Source organism: Pecten maximus, chromosome 7 (assembly GCF_902652985.1).
Source record: "Pecten maximus chromosome 7, xPecMax1.1, whole genome shotgun sequence".
Classification (NCBI taxonomy): Eukaryota; Metazoa; Mollusca; class Bivalvia; order Pectinida; family Pectinidae; genus Pecten; species Pecten maximus.
In genome coordinates, this window is record NC_047021.1 from 1339120 (window position 1) to 1346281 (window position 7162).

Consider the following 7162-nt stretch of genomic DNA (forward strand, 5'->3'; position numbering starts at 1 on the left):
GTTTTGCGGTCACTTTGTATCCATTTAAATGATTTGCGGTCCCTTTGTATCCATTTAAATGTTTTACGACCCGTTTGTATCCATTTAAATGTTTTATGACCCTTTTGCATCCATGTTTCTGCTTCCTGATTTAAGTTACTATGCACTATATTCTTTACTTACAACCATTCACGCTTGCTGTAGTGGGAGGGTTCTATCAATCTATTAATGTTTCCAACTGGATGTTCCGTCTAACTGAACTATTTGATAAATTAGTATGTCACTGTTGTTTTGGTTTAAATACAAGTCACGATTATATTTTTTTCTCTCGAATAAATTGATTACCACAATTCAGAAAAAGTAAATTTCCACGTGTGTTTGTTTTATGATAAAGACCACTTTATTAATTATGATATTGTTACGTAAATGTATCCGGCACGTTTCCCAAGTCGGCGGGGAAAATGAAATAACCGTCTGATACTCTGACAACAACGTAAATAACCGTCTGATACTCTGACAACAACGTAAATAACCGTCTGATACTCTGACAACAACGTAAATAACCGTCTGATACTCTGACAACAACGTAAATAACCGTCTGATACTCTGACAACAACGTAAATTCCTAACGAGTGATTCTATAAGGTTCACACACATGGTTAGTCTTTTTGTAATACTGTAATTGTACCACGTATTTACACTCGAAGCGGGTAGAGTGCAGACTATATACCTCCAGGTTATGGTTCACTGTTCATCATGCGAGCATACTAACTGTAGTTCGGGCCCGTTTCTATCATTGTCATGGTACATAGTCTATCCTGATAAGATTTGTTTACAAACCAACATTGGTTTCCATCATACGAATATGGCGACTAAAGTAGACTTTACAAGTTGAATAAAACAACAAGATCATCCGTATAAACCATGAATAATCGGATGTAAAACATAAATACAGGGAAACCATCCTGACAGTACGAAGAGGACGAGATGTTCCGGAAGGTTGAGTGTCGACTACCATCGGAGTATAGTCCGTACCTAAATAATGTCAATATTGCAAATAAGTTAAGCTGTCGGTGAGAAATCAGAATGATATTACATATCGATACGTTCTTTCAATGGTTCTCATCTACTTATGTATTTGTCGCTTTCTGTTAACTGATTTATCGATGTTAAAATACGGGTTAGTCATATATTAGTTATCACTTTTTCATAAAAAAAAAACTAATATCGTCGGCGGTATTTCCATGTACAAGTGTATGTACAATTTCTCTGTCCATACTTTAGCTTTAGCAGCATATGATATGTTGGAAGTATGAATTTTCTCGCTTCGATGATTTTTCGTTTGTACCATAACATGCAAGAGTGATATGTGTTGTCTTAACGAGAAATTGTGACGTATGAAGAGATTCGGGCCCGGGTCACTTGTTCGTCAGGAACCCTTTTAGGTCTTGATCTTTGCCCCTGGCTGAGAATTATCAGGGTCGGTTAAAGCGGTAGTTGCTACTCCTGTTGAAGGCTCAGCATTTAGAGAGTTGGACGACTGGTTCGACTTGTCAGTTAAGGTTAGCGGGTGAGGTGTCCTTTCTGATGACATATGCCCCTTTGAGGTAACACTATAAAGTCGGCAGACCTCAAAAACGCATTCCCGACATGGATGTATCTTGCAGACATGGAATGCTGTCCCCAAATGACGGCATTAAACAATACGAAACCTTAACCAACACATTTCCTACAGGAAGTAGAACAAATACTATTACTTGCTCTTAATATTTCAGAAATAGAATGTGTATCTTACAATGGCACGTTTATATGACAATACGTACGTACATTTAAAAAAGATAGAAAACCTAAAGAAAATATGACCTGTCATTTGTTTCCTTTCATATAAGTTTGATGATACGAGACTTGAAATTTTAGATTTCCGAGCATTTTGCGAGGAATTTTGAAAAATTAAAAACTCGTATCAACAGTCTAACATGACACGACTGACCGACTGACCGAATATTTTTTATAATATAACTCATATCTATCATGGTTTCTGTCCGTGTTGTGTGTACCACTAGCTGATCAATCAGATGATCAGTGCCATTTTTGTCTTTAGAAGAAATAAAAAATCAAGTGTTTCAACTTTATAGAACAAACAACGCTTCGATAGATGGCGTCATATTCATGTTGGTAAGGATACTGGAAATGTTTTGTGTACATGGCTGAATTTGTTGTCGATCCCATGACGATTATTATTTGCATCTAACTTGGTGGAACTAGGAGTTTACCTGCGCTTTGGTTGAATAGTTTCTTTTTATTAGAGTCCAGCAGCGAACGCCAATTTTCTCTCTGTCGGTTAATATTGCGTCCCATTTTTGTTGCCCATTAGCGTATTCATGTGAAATATACATTGTTGTACATTATTGCAACTTGTACACAGGCAATATTTCTTCACGTGAATTTCACGTGAAAAGGGCAAAAAAGTGAAATTCACGTGAAGAAATATTGCCTGTGTACATTCCGATGACGTCACATTGTTTACAGATCCAGCGTTGAATCTGCACTGTCTTGCACGAATGCTTCATTCTGTGTTTTTCAGTGTTTTTGATAGTTGTCTTATATTTCAATTGATCAGGTCATGGCAAAATAACCTCAATCAATATGAGGTGTGAATGTCGCGCATAAAATTTCAACTTATGCTTTGTCAGATTTCAGATTTTATTCAACACTCAGACACATAAGATATGTGTAACATGAGGAGGCATACAAATACATTTGACAGAATGGACAGTTAACTTTGGTAATAACAGTTACATGTACATGTGTGTATATAATAGCACCAGCCACACACACACACACAATGCATACGTTCAAAAACATAATATTCTCATACATGAGCGTGTAATTATACAATTTAGACACGCGCTCGCACACGCACCTATATATAACTCATTCTTATAAATATACACTATGTTTATAAATGTATACATATAAACAGCTTAATATTTAAACCAGAATAGATGAACATTTGCACAAGAATTAATTACAAAAGAGGAGACATTTTGGTTACGAAAATAGATAAACCTATCAGAACTTGTTGGTTGCATATTGATAAAAAAAACCTTTAACTTATCGATATTTGGGTTTGTATAATAATAGCGAGGTATATATTTGTTTCTTAGGGAAGATAAAGCAGTATTGTTGCATACAAACAAGTAATGAAATTCGTCGCCAATACTTTCCGCGCATAAATTACATAAACGATTCTCTCTAGAGATATTATACCATCTACCCGTTTCTATTGGGAATTTAACATTCGAAGTGCGCAGTTTTGTTATTTGTATTCTGGCATGTTCTGGCAGATTTAGTAAATATTTTTCTATACAAAATTCTGTTTTGAAAACAGAGTAGAATTGTCCACGAGATGAGTTAGCACAGTCGGAAAACCATCTTTGTATAAACTGATCAATCAAACGTTGTTTCAAAACATCTTTGTAGAAATTATCAGGCATCTGTATTTTATTATCAAATATAAAAGAAAATCCAGTTTCGTTAAAAATATTTTGTAAACATTTAATCCATTTAAAGGAAAAACTAGCGTCATTTTGCAATTGTAGGGCTAATTGTAATAGAATGCTACTTAATTTATTATCATTGCTTAACAGTCTATTCCAAAAACATACCAATCTTAATTTAACATTTATTTCTAACGGCACACGACCTAGCTCACCATAAATCATAAAATTTGGGGTAGTAGACCTCACTTTCAGAATCCTTTTGCAAAACTTAAGGTGAAACTGCTCGGTCATTTTCAAATTTTCGAATCCCCATACCTCTGACCCATACAATAGGATCGGCTCTACTAAGGAATCAAAAAGTTTTAGTTGTATATCTATCGGAAGAGAAAGATTCCTGATTTTTTTATATATAGAAAATATTGACTTTTGAGCCTGATCGATCAGTCTACGTCTCGCGTTGACAAAATTGCCATTGTAATTAAACGTAATTCCTAAGTAAGTGAAATTATCTACATTTTCTAAAGTTTCATTTTGCAATAAAAATACATGATGTTGTTTGCTTTTTTTCTTACAAAATACCATAACTTTTGTTTTATTTATATTAATTTTAAGCTTCCAAGTTTCACAATAAATCTGAAATACATTTAACGCACTTTGCAAACCTTCTGGACTTTCTGAGAATAACACAGTATCATCAGCATATAAAAGCACAAAAATTTCAACAAAAATATGTAGTTCATTAAAAAGCTTATCCCGTAAAGTTTCAAGTGGATGACTACCTAAAAAGGCAAAATAACTTTCAATGTCATTAAGAAATACAGAAAAAAGAAAGGGAGATAAATTTTCCCCTTGTCTGACTCCAATTAGGCAGGGGAAGAAATCAGACGTTTTGGAATTGAATTGAACACATGATTTAATATTATTATACATGTTAAAAATAACTTTGAAACATTTACCACTTACATTACTGTTATGTAATTTTTGCCAAAGGCCTGCTCTCCATACAGTATCAAAAGCCTTTTTAAAGTCTATAAATGTACAGTATAATTTTTTTCCGCTTCAAAGATATATAGATATGAGAATGTGCATAACGAAAACGTTGTCTATAGTTGAGTAGCCTTTCCTAAAGCCTGCCTGATTTCGAGATATTAAATTAATTTGTTTTTCATATTCATTAAGGCGAGTATTTATTATTGAAGTAAATAATTTGCCAAGACAACTTATCAATGTGATAGCTCTATAGTTATCTGGGTCTTCCGGACTACCTTTATTTTTGTATATCGGTTTGATGATACCGACACTCCAACTATCCGGAATAATCCCCGTGTCTAAAATTATATTGAATAATTTACAGTAAACAGGGAGCATCTCCGGTGGGGAGTTTTTCAAATATTCATTCAAAATACGATCTGGGCCGGACGCTTTGTTATTTTTTAGTAATCGAATAGCTTTCTGTATTTCTAGCTCGTTTATTGGTCGGTTCAGTGTATTATTGACGTCATTATCGTTATCATCAAGGTTATCAATTTCATTTACAACATTATCATTTTCTTCTTCAGATGTGTTAAGTTTTTTAAAATAATCATGTAAAACGTCTATAGGTATGTTCGTTTCCGTTTTCTTGTTTTGTGAAAAATTGTTCAGCGTTTTGCAGAACTCTTTTGGGTTCCGTTTCGAGTTCTTCTCCCTTAATTCTTTTACGCATTTCGCTTGATATTTTTTGTAGTTCTTTCTTAGTTGTTTTCTATATTCTCTCCCTTTTATATTCATCGTGAGCTTAGTTTCTGTTGATTTGTTAAATTTGTACCTTATTTTATATTTATTAAAGGCGTTTCTGGCAAGTTTACAATCTTTGTTAAACCAAGGTTTATTTATATTTTTATTCTTTGTTTTATGGCGGTGAGTCACACCTATCGTGTTTGTAGCGCTATTTGTTAGTACTGTACATATGTCTGTCACTAGACCATTCACTTGATCACTTGTGATAGTACATGTATCACTAAGTAACACATTATTTAAATTCACATTTATATTATGCAAGTTGTTTTTAACTTCTCGTGTAAAATCTGTCGATTTCAAGGGATCCCATTTGACATAATCTCTATTAGTAAAACTTTCTTCATCTCGGACAACTTTTTTTTCCGGAAAAGCGAATAAGAAATTTATTAGATTATGCACATCTGAAAACAATGGGTTAAAATCACTTATTTCAAAATATTTTATGCACGGAAATAAAACTGGCATCAATATAAGATAATCAACAACGCTGGAGTCTTTACATGTAGTTTTTCCGAGAAATTTGTCGTACGAGACTCGTCCATTCGCGATAAATAAAGAGCTCCGTTTACACATTTCGATCAATTTTGACCCATAATTATTTATACGTCCTTTATCTTGAGAAGATCGAGCGAGAGGGATGTCATATTGAGCTAATCGCTCGAAAGAATACATATTATCGGTAACATTGTTATTACCAACTATATCTAGGATATCATGCAAATTTTCATCTGGTATGATATAATCTATGGCGTCAGAAGTTCTTGAGTTAAAATCGCCCACAAGCATGATTTTTTTGTTTTCTTGTGATAGAATTATCAACTCGTCTTCAATTTCTGTAAATTCATTATCTGATGAATACCTAGAGTTCTCAGGAGGAATATATATACAGCCTGTAAGTATACTTTCATTTAATTCAGACAGAGTTTTAGATATTTCAAACCATAGAACATATTCACACATTGTATCATGAAAATGTATATATTTTGACAAGCGGTTCTTAAAAATAACAGTGATGCCGCCAGATTTTCTTTTGAATTTGGTTCTATATTTTGAAAAGGATACATAACCATTTGGTAGGTCTAATTCATCGTGTTCATCAGTTTTTGTTTCAGCACATATTAAAATATCGTAATTTGTAATTAGGCTTCGAAATTCTGGGTCAATTAATTTCGAAGTAATACCACATACATTCAGGAAGCCAATGTTAAGACCATTAGACTTCTCTGGAGCTAAGTTTGGGGTGTCCGATGTGTTGTCCTACAGGACAGTCTCTCGTTGGGTCTGAGTGTCGGCGTTGGGGTCTGATGGAATGTCATTTTCAAACAGGGGCGCGGAGGCACGAGTAGCGCGATCGTCAGTGATTCCGTGTGTACGTCGATTCTCGTGAGGGTGTCCACTGGATGCGCGGTAGTTGCCTAGTGGTGGGCGATTGTTACCCAGGGGTGCGCGGTGAGATCCAGGAGGGTCGTAATGGTTGCCTCTGGGTGCACGCTGATTGGGGTGGCGACTATCCGAGGATTGACGGAAATCTCGCCGGTTTCCAGGGAGTTCTGGTGGGTAGTATGGTCTATCATTCACATATAGTGTATCGTAGACTATTTTGGCCCTGTCCCCTTTTCGCCTAAACTCTTTCATAACCGGATAAAGGGCGGACCGACGGTCACTAATTTCCGTCGGGTACTGCATCTGTATGGAGTATTCTGGTTTGTTACGTAGTTTTTCGGGAGCAGCCTTTAACACACGGTCAAGGTCGTGGTGGTTTACGAATTTGGCAATAATGCTGCGCGGTTTTCCATCACGACGCGGACGAAGACGGTGTATATTTTGGAACGCTATGTCTCTAGCATCTGCTACCTCCAGCTGCTGAGCGATGAAGGTTTTAAGAACCTCCTCTGTGTTCT